General features: G+C 34.1%; 1 long non-coding RNA gene across 1 annotated transcript; it reads left to right on the top strand.

Moving 5' to 3' along the window:
• The first annotated feature begins 7317 nt into the window (after positions 1 to 7317).
• Positions 7318 to 15655, top strand: LOC147823562 (uncharacterized). Its single transcript, XR_015443508.1, has 3 exons — positions 7318 to 7416; positions 11056 to 13806; positions 14485 to 15655. It is a non-coding gene; the product is annotated as an uncharacterized LOC147823562 (long non-coding RNA).
• The last annotated feature ends 455 nt before the right edge of the window (positions 15656 to 16110 follow it).

Genomic DNA, 16110 nt, shown 5'->3' with positions numbered 1-16110 from the left:
CTGCATAGCCCTCCATTCTGTCTACTTTGCTAACCTCTCGACAGACCTCTGATTATTTCTCTCACCTATCGTATTCTCAATTTATCTCCCTCTTGGCCTTGCTCACCTCAGTGTAGTGCACAATCTGATCATGTAACTTCCCGAATGCCAAACAACTCATCAACCCTCTGTGACCCTCGGCCAGTGGACGGACCCTTGATCTCTGGCACACTTTACCTGACCCACACTCTCTCCTCTAGAAAAGCCTTTGTTCTAGCTCTATCTAAATGTGTAATAGTTATGCTGAGCGTCAGGACTGAAAGTCATGAGGCCCTGCCCTTTTTGAATAACCCTCCAGATAGCTGATCATTTCCATGTCAATATAAAACTGTTAAATATTAAAACACTGTCAGACTTGAATTAGTATAAAAACTACCATTTTTGTGCAGTTATTTTTATTTAAAAATTTAAAATATTTTAAAAACTACTCAGCAGTGACTTTTTCGCTCTACCACAATTTGTAATCACAAAATTATATTTATTTCAAGTTCTATCTCTTCACAAAGTAAAACAAAGAAAGTTGATCTGAATTTGAAAAGGTCTTTATTTTTCAAAGTGTTTTAAGGTGGATCCTCAATTATGTCATGCAGAGAAGAATTTCATTCTAGATGGCTAACAGAAGAACTTTTGTCAGAAGAACCACAAAACATGCCTGGAAAAAGTTCAGCAATTTTGAAAATAAATGTCAGGACGTCAGCTCCTCATGTCTCTTGCCACAGGGTATCATTATTTGGCCATATAATGCTAGTTAGTGCTGGCCCTATATATTAACCCCACGAGATGAGTAAACAAAGTGGGACAAAGTTCCTGTGAATCAACTCTCAACTCTTTAATGTCCCCCACATAAAACGCTTATTTTGTTTGCTCTGTGTTACTTTTGCAGGCTGGCCACTTACTATAGATTTTTATCTACAGTCATAAACAACAGCAACAACAACATATACACAAAAGTAACTGTTGTTTTTCAGTCAGTATTGTTCCTCAACTAAATATGACCAAGACAAGAGAATGTAGACTTGAAGGTCAGATGAAGCCAACACTTATAAAACCTTTTGTAATCACAATACTGGTAATACCAACATTCTAAAATTCTCTGTCACTTGAACTCTATCTTCATTTTGCAACATTCTAGTGTGCTAGTAATAATTTCAAGGTAGTCACAGATGAGCAATAATAAATCAGCTTAAATGGATTGGTACTTTAGAATCTTGCAGTAGTATAAGGAAAAAAATGCTCATAAATGAGATAGTCAATAACTACATGGTTCCATTTAAAATTCATTGTCCCTGCATATGATTTAAAATAATCCAGTCTGTTTTTAAAGCTACTCTTGAAATCACTGTGAGGATGGATTGGATGTATATATGGAAATGGGGAAAGAAGTAAATGTAGGGAGAATTCTTTATTTTCTCACCCAGCCAGTTTTACAGCATTGTTTATGTGGTAAAATCAAAACTCCACTCGCAAGATGGTGATATTGTATATAATAGTGAAAAAGCGGAAACTGCTTGACTGTCACTAAAGTGTTAATAGGTCAGTGTAAAAGTTGATGCAACACGATGCTATACAGCTGTTAAAAGATATTTTAAAATATCATTATAAGAAAAATACAAAGCATTCTTACACTTATAAGATAATACATCTGTTTATATTTATATATGTGTATATACATATGTTGTAGAATATATAATTACATATACATAAGTATGGAAGGGTATGTATGAAAATAAAAATACGGTTTATCTTTTTGTCATAGGATAATGGATAATTATTAGTTTCTTTTTGATCTACATTTCTAAAATTTCTATAGTAAATATGTTACAAGTATTACTTTTCTAATAAGAAAAAGAACAAAATTATTTTAAGTAAGGTTGATGGTCCTCAGAAATTATTATTATTACATAATACCTATGGCTATATGTATGTGTATGTATAATTTAACACATACCACTGAAAGTATTTCTTACAGAAAATTGCTTCTGACCCTTCGTTGATAGGATTGCAAATATGCAATCAAAAGCATTATTTTCATTTTCTTTTTGCTTGTTGATTGCTTAGTGCACCCAAGAATGAGCTGCTGCTTGGGAGTTTGAATTCCATGGCCTCTCCTTAATCTTGTAGGCATTAATCCAAGGTTGGATACATTTTCAATTTTCCTTTTAATCAAATCTATGATCCAGATACCAGAAAGGAGACTCTTGCAGCTGAGTTGCAGCTGTAGCTCCTCTCCTCCAAAATTGAAGACCAAGTATATCAGGAAAATAAAGTTAACTCAGCCAAAAGCAAAGAAGAAAAATCATGTCACACACACACACCCCTCAGTGTTTCCCAAACTGTCAAAATTCATATGCGAAAACATTTTGTTTACACTTTTTAAAAATTATGTAGCTATCTATATAGCTTAAAATGGAAGAAAAAGTAAATTCTCATAAAAACACAAAAGAAATTCGAAAATACTCACATGTAAGCATTTTAAAGCTATAAAAACACGCAATTATACAAATTAACCCATGTTAGTATTTCATAATAATTACACTCCCAAATATTCAATTGCACATAACAGGTAAAAATCATTTTGGGTTTTATGATTGCTTTAAATTTGTTCTCCTATGGCAAAATTCATGCCCATATCCGTATATAAGACTTTTATAGTCCTCTAGATTTTTTCATTAAAACATGGGTCAGAGTTATTATATGCAATTACATAATTTTAAATTTATTTTTAAATGAACATGTTTCCTTGGTAAGATCATTAAGTGATTAGAGCAAAACACCATTTTAGTTTGTGTTCCATCTGGCACTTCAACACTCCATTCAATGATTAGCCCAGAGTAAGGCTGCATAGCAGTAGCCAGCAAATGCATAGCAGTATCCCCAACAAATGAATAAAAAAACCCTCTTCTCTCAAACAGCATCATTCAATTAATTCTGAAACTTTCTACTGTTTTTAAAATAAACTTCTCATTTTATAGCACTTCCTTACATTCTTTCTTTGAGGAATCATAGTATCTATCTTATAAGTTATTTTAAAAATTACGCATTTCACAAGATGTCTACCAAAGTGTATGTAATGTGTGTCCCTGTGGAAACACTGCACACTCTGGAATAAAATTAGCCTGCATTTAAATGCTTACTCCTTTATCTCCTGTGTGGCTTTGGATAAGTTATCTTAATATTTTTGAGCTTCAGTATAAACATCTATAGAATAAAAAACTTAGCTAACTAGAGCTGTAGTTGTGAATAATAAATAACATGTTTAAAGCATCTGTTATATTGGAGGAATTTCCATACTAGACACTGAAAACCAACTAAAGACTAAGTACTCTTTAATCTATTTTGTACAAGACTTCATATCTTACACTTAGTTAGGAAATCATCATCCTTAATAAAAAAATTCATGAAACTAATGTTACCTATGAAGTTATCTCAGTATAATGGACTACTTTTAACAAAACAACAACTAACTGGCTCCTGCAAGATTCTCATTTGTGGCAGACTGTCTCTAATGTACAAAAATTACCATCTCAATGGGAAAAAAATAAAGGGCACAAAGAAGCTATAAACACAGTGAAAGCTCATCAATCGTGGTGAAGATAGTTTATCAAAGCAACCAAGTCCACACATTAATTTACGAGCTTGTCTACAATTTGCCATTCAAAGGAAATGACCAGGATCTTGAAATTTCTAACAAACAAAGTAATAACATGCCTGTCCTTCTGTATGAGAAAGTGCTGCTAGGTCTTTGAATCAACTGGAAGAAAACATGACTTATTCAATAGCACACTTAGTGACATGTGCGATTGTTCTCTCCTTAATTAGTAGAGATTCATACTTCCCAGGTATGGAACTGAAGTTAATTGGGGTCTCAGCATTAAAAAAACCCAAAAAAACTATAGTAATTGGCCTGCACATGTGGCTCCTATAGTCACTGAATTCTGTTTCTTAAAGTTGCCTCTTGTTTTATTTAGTGATAATAGGGAAGAATATGTAAAGAAATAAATATACACACAAAAATCCACATACCTGAAAACTTGGACATTTCCCACAAAACTGGTGAAAATAATACAGAATACTGTATGCATTAGTAAAAGTGTACCACTTTCTTTTATCCCTTAACACGATCCTGTGGCATGATCCTTTCATTATCTTAATTTATAGATGAAGAAAAAAGTCTATAAAAGTTAAAAAATTTAACAGAGTTCAAGTAGTTGGTAATAAATTGGCAGACTCAATGAATGTGACATTTATTCTCTCTAAAGTCTGCTTTCTTAATCTCCCAGGCAGAAACTGCTAAGAATTCACACAGAAAGATCAGCAAGTCTGACTATCATACACATTGATCATCAACAAAATAATAAAAGGGAGGAAATTGGAGGAAGAAACTTCAGACTACAGGAAAGTGCATATAGATTTCAGAAATGAGCATACCTTAGAGGCCATTTATTTAATCTTCTTGCCATAGAGTAAAGCTCAGCTCAGGAAGATAAGGACAACTCTGCTTTCCACCTTCTAATATCTTCCCATAATACCATTGTATAAAAGCTTTAACAGTATTTCTTTCCAAACAATTTGGAGAAGATTCTACTCTACTTCTGACCTCTACCTTGATTTGTGAGAATTCAGTGATTTAGGTAATGTGCTGCGTGGATTTCCTCTTATCATTGCAGAATAAATCTCCATGGCAGCAAGACCTATGCTGTAACAAGTGAGTCTGTGGAAAAGGAAATGAAACATTCTATGAATGGGGTAATTTTCTTCTCTAATGAAGTGGAAAAATAAGCAGTTGGTGAAATAATGTTTAACACATTTCTAGAGCCACTTCTATACTGCTAAAAAGATGATATTCAATTTAGTTATAGCTGCATAATAATTTAAGAACACAGTTGAATCTATGATCAGCAATTATTCTATAATACTGGACCTGGTTGGAATAAAAAGGAAAACGTGGGAATTAAGAATTTTCTCCAGGAAATGTGTCTGGCTTAATTTTGTTTTCCTCTACTCTCTATTCTATTCTATCTGATTTCAGCAATCAGATGTTCAATGCATCTCACTTATGCCCTTTCTGCTTTCTAAATAGATGCTATTTTCCTGTGGGTATGCTTGGTCTCCTCCAGCTGTTATGCCTCATAGATCAGCTACGCCCTTCCTTGCTTCAGGATTTTTTCACTCCTTCATCCCTGGCTGCAGTATTTTGTACCCCAACATACTGTTCTAACCTAATTCAGAACAATTTGATCTGTGATGTCAAAAGACAAAATGACTGCCAATTTAAAGATCTTTCTTGGCTTTTCCTTGTGATTCAAGAACCTGGCAGAGGGGACTTCCTTATACTCACTAAAACTAGCCTGTTTAGGGATTTGGCTATTATCTCTGCAGTTTTCTTGGATGGTCAAATAATCGGTTTAGTTTTTGCTTGGTGGTGTGGAACTGTAGCAAAAGAGAAGTCATTCTACTTTGGTTTGGTCTGTTGAACCTAGCACAGAATCTCACTCCAAACCAATGAACTCTTGTGAATTTTTATGTAACAGCAGGAACTTCATTCCTACATTCCTTTAACAAATATTCCCTGACAGGTCCATATTAAGAGTTGCCCAGGGCCAGGGATTTAGCTCAGTGGTTTCGCTGCCTGCTGCACAAGTGCAAGGACCTGAGTTCGATCCCCGATACCAAGAGTTGCCCATACAGTGGCGAAGAAGTCACTGTCTAATTTTTTGAAGTTGAAACTGCTAAATAAACAGCAATGTGTGAAACCCTATGGAAGAAATTGACCCTATTCGGCTGCCACAGATACCTTCTTCGGGAAGCAACTCAGCTAAAACTTGAAAAATTCATCAGAAATCTACCCAGGTGAGGGTTTGGGAAGGAATAGTATTGTAGCTGAAAGGGGTAGCATGTGTTCTCTTGATGTAAAAGGGGAGCAGTAACCAAGTGTGAAAAAATTGGATGCACTCTTGATTTATAAAGCAAACAAAGGTTTTTCTTTCAACTATTATCAGCTACAGTGAGCAGCGGTGATAGGTCCAAATCAGCACGGTACTACTAAACTTTCAGTTATTAGAGCAAACATCTGAAATAAATTAACTTGTAAGGAGAAAAGGTTTATTTTTGCTCATAGTTTTGTAGCTTCTCATCCATGATTGATTGGCCTCATCTATTTGGGCCTGTGGTGGCACATTGTGGTGGAAATGCTTGCTAGAGTAGAACTATTCACCTTGTGGTGGGGAAACAGAGAAAGAGGAAGAGGCCAGTGTCTCACAATTTCCATTAAGGGTACACCCCAGGGGCCAAAAACATCCCTCTATTTCCCACCTCTTAAAATGTTAAACACCTGCCCAAAGTGCCACTCTGGGAAACAGCCTCTAACACCTGGGGCTTTGGGGACATTCCAGGTTCAAACTACAGCAGCATCGTCACATAATTTCTCCCAAAACACTGAACTATTCTCAGCTCCTCCACCTGTGAGTGAGAATATACTCTCCAAAGCCACACAGAGTAGGTGCAATTGTTAAGTGAGAAAAATTCAGGATGCAGACCAAGTATTGTGTGTTGTATAAGATATTGTAGCTGTTATTAATTAATTTGCAGGTCTAGTCAGGTTATTCTGCTTGATAACTAGTGACCTATTTTATGAAGAGACAGGAGATCACTTAAATTTTAATATATTTATCAATTTTAATGTCTGTATATAATCATTTGCATATTTATGTATATTTTATGTATTTGTCCATGCATATGGACACCACCACACCATACTGTATCCAACAGTTCAGATTTGCATAAAAGAGAAAATAAATGAGGCAAATTCAGAAAGTTGAGAAGTTAAAACAGGTAAGGCTCACACGGAAGAAAGAATTCCACTGTTGAGTCTTTACTCGTGACCTGAAATTACATTTGTTCTTACAACTTGCTATCTTAAATGGCTTCAAGAATCCAGGAACTTGGTGCTCCTGTGCCCTCAGACAACTCCTGGCACTCCTGTAGTTCTTCTGCCTAAATGCAGAGTTACTGGGTCTGGACTGAGGAGCATGAGTTTCCCATCCATCTGTAAGAGCCCTTCCTTAAAGATGCCCCCAGCCCACTCAAATGGAGGCAATATTTTATTTAAAAAGCCCCTCACTCTGCTGAGGGCTGATTCCTACAGCTCCAAAGGGAGTTTTGGCATTTCTTTTTGGAATTCAGCAGAGAAATGTTAATTATTTACTACAGTAAGAGGTAGCTTACTAAGATAATGTGTTTAATGTTTACCAGAATCAGATTTTTTTTTAAATGAGCCATTCTGCCATAGGCCCAAGGAAGGGGAATACTCATTGTTTCTGTTTAATCTCATTTTTTATCTTAACTACTTATGGGAACAAGTCTTTAAAAAAAAGAAAAGTAAGTAAATAAAAGTTTATCATGTTAAAGTTGTTAGCTTTATGTATGCCAACATTTGCGGTACTTCTCCTTTATGTCTGTGGTGTCTGTCAGATGATGTGTTTCCAGAGCTGGGAGCTTGGCTAAACTCTGAGTCCCTCCAGGAAAAGACTGTGTGTTATTCTACTGGCTTCTCTCTGCTAATTCTGTATCTGCTACTGAGAGCGTTTTGTTGCTTAAGTAAAACGGTTCATTAAAGTGAGCATAGATTAGTCCTGTTTCTATCAACAAATTTCAGCAATTTTATTAATTTTCTACAAAGACATCCAATTTAACAAACACTTATTGATCAATAACATGTATCGTGAAGCTGTTTCCTGCAGATGGCCAAAATTGCAGCAATAAATGACAACTCTATACCTCATGCTTGCCAGATATTATGATTCATACATGTGAAATTAATAAAAAATAGAAAAATACTTCATTATCTACTAGTGCCTATTCTTTTTCTAAATGTGGGGTCTACAAATGGTGGAAGAACAGGTGCTTTTAAAAATAATTAAGAGCTAAGGATGTAGCTTGGTGGTAGAGCACTTGACTAGCACGCATAAGGCCCAGGTTTGTTCTCCAGTACTTTGAAAAGCAACAACAAAAAATTGATAATCATAAGTCTAAAAAAAAATTAATGATGAATTTATCTAAAAAATCTCTATTTTTTCTCTTTATAACAATAATGCATGTGTAGTAATTCCCCGATATCCAGTCTAACACTTAAAATATTAATAAAATGTAATGCATGTTTATTGTAAAAAAAATCAGACATTAAAGATATGTATATTACAGAAAGGAAAATTCTTCCATGATATAGTAGAAAGTGCTAATCCTGAAACAAGTATAGCTATTCTTGATCTCTTTTGCTTTCCATTTGCATAGAATATCTTTTGCTATCCTTTTACTTTTAGTCTATGCATATCCTTACAAGTGAAATGAATCTTTTATAGGCAGCATATATTTGGGTCTCATTTCTAACATATTCAACCATTCTTTTTTTTTAATTAGAACATTTAAACCATTTACATGCAATGCAATTATTGGTAGGTAAAGACTTACAACTACCATTTTGTTAATTGTTTTCTAGTTGCTTTGTAGATCCTTTGTTTCTTTCTTCCCAAAATTCTAATCTCATGGCAAGAGAGATCTGGGGATTTGAAGACAGTTTTATTCAGTGGCTGCCTTATCTACTCTGCAGGAAAGTTAGTAACAGAAGGAAGAACAACTCCATCATTTCTTCCAATCTTAAAATGCAAAATTAGAATTTTCCATATTGTTATATGATTGAATCATGGTAATTGATGTTATTAGATGAACAAATTAGATAAAGTCAGCCATGAGTTTACATGCAGGATTTTAGAACCTGTGATTTAGATAATCCACCCTTTCAATTACTGTTGGTGACTCTTGAGTAGACAAAGTAACTCAGCTCCATTTAGTGTCAGCCCATTTGGGAAGGCATCTCCCAAGAAACATCACCACAGAGGATGTAGTCACCTTTCCTTTCTTTTTGATGTAAAATTTACCACCTATGACTCTAAAATGGATGACTTCAAAGAAGAACACCAGAGCATTTTGGAGAAATTGACCCAATTGAAATTTCTCTTTCCTCAAACCTGTCAGCTCCCTTCTCCTCTGATAAGTGAGAATGCTGACTGAATCATGGCCACTGTGTCCTTTACTTTAGAATATTTTTTTTTGGTACTGGGGATTGAACTTGGGACCTTGCACTTGTGAGGCAGGCAGCAGAACCATTGAGCTAAATCCCAGGCTCTCCTTTACTTTAATTGCTTTTATCTTGTTCAATATCATGCTGCAAAATTTTACTATTTTTTACTCATTTACAGGCCCCACCTTTCCCCGAAACCTCAATTATTTGCTCCTAATTATTCTGAAAATATAGACATTTTTATTTTATATCATATAAAAGCATTTTTTTCTCCAAACAAATATTTATTTATAACCACCATATTTGTGGTATACCATGTGGATGAAAGAGAAGATAGAGAGAAGGAATCTAAACAGAAAGAAAAAATAAACATTGATCATGTTCTTAAGGCACTTAAAAACTAATTGCTATGTGCATAAATAACTATATTTGTGCTTTTTAAAAAAAGGACTAATTGACAAAGGTGAGAACTTAAGAAAACATTTTGAAAATCTAGCAGAAAGAGAAATTAAACCACTTAAAGAGTTCCTGTTATACTTCATGGAAGAATGGAAATAAACCTGGTGTTGAAGGACATATAGTAATTAAACACTGTGATAAAAGGAAAACATAACTTCAAGGCAGGTAACTACATTGAATAGTAATTTCTTCTTTAGTTATTAAAATAAAATGGTTCATAATAGACCAGTAACCAAATTTGTAAGCAGAAACATTGAAACACTTAAAGTAGAAGGCATGTTTGTGTGTGTGATGGGGAAATCAAGAAAATTTCATTTAGAGCTGTTCAAAATATATGGGTACAAAATCTGTTCATCCCATGAAATGAAAAAATTTTTTTAAAAAACAAAAATTCCCTGAGATTTATCACTAATTATATATAGGATATCAGGTACAGGCCTTTATTGGCATTGACAACCAACAGAGACTGCTTTGGGTACAGTATATGCATCCCTGGTTCACACAGTGTTAAGGAGAACAGGGATAAAACAACCCCCCTTCTCAGTGAGATGAGAAAAATAACAGGAAGTGGCTGTGCCTTAAATGACCTCTCCCATTAAAGGGTGAGAAGGACTGAAAGTCTGGAATTAATTACAGGGTATTGAGAATTGTACTCTTGGTTTCATTCATTCAACAAATTGTAGTTGGGAGCCAACCTACATTATGCTAGGTGCCTTGCTGCACAAGATGCAAAACCACAGAAGATAATCAAACATACACTTGTTCTTCTCTCTACTTGGATTTCTCCCCATGACCATCACTCCTACACACACATTTCAAGATTCTCCAGCTGGCTCTTTAAACCCCTTCATGGATCACTTTTAATTAACATATCACCCTTCTTTTATAGAGATAGTCTCAATTCTTTCTTCTCTCACAGAATTCTGTTCTTTTTCTTTGGCACAGTTTTCCCAATTTGCAATTGTATTCTTATTTATATATTTACTCTTTTTAATTTCTCTCTCCCAGAATAGAATGGCTTTTCTCTGAGAGCAAAAACCCAATATGTCCTGTTTACCATTTTACACTTATTGTCTCACAAAATTCTGTCATTATGTGATATTCCAAAAGTTATAGTGAAAGTATTAATGATCTTCCTGTTCAGGGAGGAAACCACCATTGAACTGATAATTAGATACGTTATGAGCTATTGTCTCTTACAAACTAAATGGTGTGACAAATAGTCCCAATTTGCCCAGAACAATGGGGTCCTCTAAGTCATAGTATTTTCACTACTGAAAATGGGATAGTCATAGGAAAACTGAGATGGTTTTTCATTCTTGCAAATTAAATGCATGGTTTGCAAGAAAATGGAGATTGCAATGTATGATTAGAGTAACATGAACCCTAATGTACATTTATTTTATATATATTTTTTGTTTTGAGAGAAAAATCTAACTACATCTTCTCCCTGTTCCTTCACATTCCATCCAAATCAAAAGGTAAGAGATGGTTACCCAGCATGTTCCATGTGAGGAAACTGAAGCTTGGAGGGTTTAACAGATTTCTCCAGAGCCATTTAAAAAAGAAATACTGGAAGACAAGGATGCCTACTATCACCACTCCTGTTCAATATAGTTCCGGAAACATTAGCCACAGCAATTAGAAATGAGAAGAAATAAAAGGAATAAAGATAGGAAAGGAAGAAGTGAAACTGTCATTATTTGCTGATGATATGATACTTTACATAGAAGACCCAAAAAACTCGGTCAAAAGTCTTCTAGACCTAAATGACAGATTCAGTAGAGTAGCTGGATATAAGGTCAACACTCGAAAAACAGTGGCCTTCTTATACACAAATAGCAGACTCATTGAGAGAGAAATTTGAGAAACAATTCCTTTTACAATAGCATCCAAAAAATGAAATATCTAGGAATCAACCTAACAAAGGGAGCAAGAAATCTCTATACTGAAAACTACAGCACTCTGAAAACAGAGATCAAGGAAGATATAAGAAAATGGAAAGACATCACTTGTTCCTGGGTAGGAAGAACCAATGTAGTGAAAATGGCCATACTTCCAAAAGTACTATATATATTTAATTCAATGCCTATTGAAATTCCAACAATATACTTCACAGAACCAGAGAAAAAAAGTACAAAAATTCATTTGGAAACAGAAGAGACCTAGAATAGCAAAAGCAATTCTAGGCAACAGAAACATGGCTGGGGGTATCACAATCCCCAACTTGAAACTACACTACAAAGCTACTGTGATAAAAACAGCATGGTACTGGCAAAGAAACAGACCCCAGGATCAGTGGAATAGATTAGAAGATGCAGAAACAACTCTAGACATACTCAGCCACCTCATCTTTGATAAAGGAGCCAACTACCCTCACTGGAGAAAGATAGCCTCTTTAACAAGTGGTGTTAGAAAAACTGGATTTCAACTTGGCACAGATTAAAACTAGACCCATACCTATCACCATGCACTAAACTAAGATTGAAGTAGATTAAAGATCTAAATATTAAGACAGAAACACTAAAATTGCTGGAAAATAAGTTAAGTAGAACTCTTGAAGACATTGGCATAGGAAAAGACTTTATGAGCAAAACCTCAGTAGCACGGGAACTAGCACAAAGAATCAACAACTTCGATCTCATCTTATTAAAAAGTTTCTGCACAGCAAGAGAAACCACCAACAGAGCTAAGAGACAACCTACAATGTGGGAAAAAAATTTTAGCAGCTGTACCTCAGACAAAGGTCTACTATCTAGAATATATAAGGAATTGAAAAAAAATCAGACCCCCCAAATTCAAAGACCCAATTCAAAAATGAGCATCTGAAATGAACAGACATTTCTCAGATAAAGTAAAAGTAGCAAATAAATATATGAAAAAATGTTCAACATCACTCGTCATTTGAGAGATGCAGATGAAAACAACACTGAGATTCCACCTCACTCCACAAAGAATGGCTGCTATCAAGAAATCAACCAATAACAAATGCTGGGGGGGTGTGTGGAGAGAAAGGAACCCTTCTCCATTGTTGGTGGTGTTGCAGACTGGTGCAACCACTGTGGAAATCAGTATGGAGATACCTCAAAGAACTAGGGCTAGAGGTCCCATTTGACACAGCTATTCCCCTGCTGGGTATCTTCCCCAAAGAATTAAAAGAATTATACCACAGCGATATATGTGCACCTATGTTTATAGCAGGACAGTTTGTAATAGCCAAAACTTGGAAACAGCCCAAATGTCTACCAACTGAAAACTGGAAAAAGATGTGTTTTTTTTTTTTTGTAGAATGGAGTACTACTCAGCCATAAAGAACGAGAAACTAGAGACATTTATAGCTAAATGTATGCATATTGAGGCCATACTCTTAAGTGAAATAAATAGGACGCACGTGTAAATACCGAATAGTTTCTCTAGTGTGAGAAACTGAAAGTGTAAAGAAGGATTAAAATGAATAATTGATAATTTGAAATAGGAAAAGGTCCAAAGGTATAGGGGTGGTGGGAGAGGAAGGGGAAAGGGAAGAAGGGAAAGGAAAAATTATGAGAAAAGAAAAAAAAATGGAAACGAAGCCTATGTAAATAGGGAAGGGCGGAGGGGTGAAGGGTGCACAGGTAATGGGAAAAAAATAAGAACCAAGATACATCATGTACAGGTACAAGCACCCAAAGATAAATGTAAATGTATTGTATACCTAAAATGTACCAGTAAAAGAATAAAAAAAAAAAAGGAAATACCAGAAGCTATGCTTTTGGAAAGATGCTTACTGCCATGCCTGACCCCACACATCACACTGTTTGGTCAACTCAGAGAAAAAGTAAACCTGTAACTTCAGCCTAATTAATACCACACTTCTGGAGGTATTATTAGAAACCTGAGATAAGTTGACACTAAGAGTCAGTAAACCTGAAATATAGCTAAATAATATCTTTTATGGGTTCCATACCAAGTGTAACATTTCCGTGTTAGGAATATTTTCACTACACTGATATTTTCTTCAGATCTTTGAAATGTTTTTAACTGTATGCTTTTGATTTCCAATGTCATGATGTTGTTGTTGTTATTAATTTTTTTCTTGACACTACCTCATTATGTCTGTGACCTGTATCTTTTTTTTTGAAGCTCACTCTGTCATTTTGTGACTATGTACATGCAGAGCTTCACTAAAGATGGGAAGATGCTCATTATCCATCGTTCATCTCTGACCAAGCCTCCAGAAACCATCAATTTAGGTAATTGGAAACTACTGAAATTTTAAGAATAAATTTTAGGACAAGGGTCTAAAAGGGTGGTTTCTAATGAGTTAAAGTACAATGAATGGAAATAAAACTAGCCATATTTAAAAATAGCAGACATGTTTAATAAAACAGTTTCTTTTGTGGTAATTTAGGAAAATCATCTTTCTTTAGTTGTCTTCGAGATAAGCTGAGTCTGGCAAGAGAGCACTAAAGGTCAAATACAAAGATCTATGAGCTACAGAGAGGTGAAATATTAGAGTGAATCAATGATTTCTTGTCTTCGTGTTAGAGAACTTTAACCTCCAATTCACTTGAGGAAGCTTCTTAGCGTAAACACAAAACCCATTAAATATTAAACCAAAGCATGTAGTATGTAGAGAGAAGAACACCTTTCATAAATAAATTGGCTAGGGGAGATCTGCATCATTTTTCTTCCAATTTAGGTAGAAAGATGAAAGACAAGTTATTGATTTGGAACTTAGCAATTGCATCACCATTGATCTAAAATATAAAATGAAGAAGTGTGCTTAGATAATCACAATCTGAGCATAAAGAAAATGAAAATATACTTCTCGAGGGTCCGCCTGGTTCCAGCTCTTGTAGACAAGTGTAAAGAAAGTTTTCCAACCAAGGGAAGTCTCTAACCTTACACACTTGCTCTATTTTATACAGACTTCAAGGCATGAGCCACACATTTGGAAAGCAGATGGAAAAGGAAAAGAAGTTGACCCCTTCTACTTTTTCTGGGTTTCTAGGATACCCCTTTTACTTCACAGACGTGTCCTTTTTATTTCAAAGGACTGTTCTTTAGCTTCCAAAATGATCATGTTTCATACACAGACTAAAAAGAAAAGAATTCTTATCACCAGGGCTATTTTACTTCAAAATGAAGAAAATAGTCAAAGAACCAAAGGCCTTCTCTTAGTAAATCTTTTTTTAAAATATAACTATCTCCCACCAACATAAATCTTACAATCAATCAAAACTTTAAAGAAGGCTGTTAACAGGAAAACAACTAGAAAAGTGCTGAAATTGGGATAAAGGCCTAGATACATTTAGATTTGGCAGGTTTAATAACATTGAGTGTAAAAAACAGAGGGAAATAGTTAATGATTTTCCAAGCACGATAGCATTTTTGTTCTTCAGTGAATAATGAGTTAGATTATGCATGTAGAGATCTCATTAAAGTAAAGGAAAACATTCATAATAATTTGAAAAGATCATCATAAATATACAAAAATATAGCAAGTAAAAAAAGTCTCCCAATAAGTTTGAAATAATAGCATTAACATTAGCCAAAGTCAAGCATATGGTAGAAAGCATTAAAAGAAGGTAATTTTTAAGGTCATTGTTGATTTAAGGTGACTGAAGGCATAATAGACCTAGTTTTATAAGATAGTATCAAAAAGCATAGAAATATCTGCTTCTAGAAATTAAAAATAGCTATGAAGAAAATTATAAGGTTTTCACAGTCCATTACTAATCCATAAAAAACAAATAAAAGGCATAAATTAGAACACAGAGAAAATTTCTATTATTTATAAAATAGAATTTATTTCAAATTTATATCCCTTTAGCAACAAAAAAGTGTATCTGCATCTCATGTCAATGGAAAAGTCAAAAACATTGATCAAATATCTGGTGGCAGAAGTTATGTATTTTATAAAATTTTTACATAAATGTGACTATATATTTAAAATGAAACTGCTTAGAGGGTTAAAATTCAAGAATTTTTTCAATAATAGACTGCTTAGAAATAAAAATGAAAATGCCACATATCAAATCTAAAGAACAAAATAATCAATAAGTATATAGTTAAGTTCATGTTTTCATAGTATTTTCTTGCTTCATGATTCAAATACTTTGATTACTAATAAAGTAAATGAATAAATAGAATTCAATGGTAATTGTATTTTAAAACGTTTATTATTTAAAATAGAGAAAATAAATAAAATAAAATTCAAAAATTTCAAAACAGGGGAAAACTAAGCCCAAGGAAAGGAAGCAGAAGAAAATAATTAACATAAAATTAAAAGGCAGAAAAAAAGAGTAATATGAAATTCAGTTGGTCTTTTGAAAGACAGTAAAATTTATCAGCTTCTCAGAAATGTAATAGAAAGCAAAAACAATAAATTTAAAAGTAAGAAAGAAATTAAACAAATTGCTAAATAGAAAAATTAAAACTTTTAAGACAATATTATCTACATATGCTTACAAATAAATTTAAAATTTTAGTGATGTAGATGTTTTGGGGGAAATACAAATTATTAAAAGTGGCTAATGAAGAAGCATAAAGTC

This window comes from Heterocephalus glaber, unplaced genomic scaffold, assembly GCF_053883595.1.
Source record: "Heterocephalus glaber isolate CG9 unplaced genomic scaffold, H.glaber_assembly_v1.0 deba00001572, whole genome shotgun sequence".
Taxonomy (NCBI): Eukaryota; Metazoa; Chordata; class Mammalia; order Rodentia; family Bathyergidae; genus Heterocephalus; species Heterocephalus glaber.
Note: the sequence above shows the minus strand (reverse complement) of the source record. Positions and strands in the feature narration are given on the sequence as shown.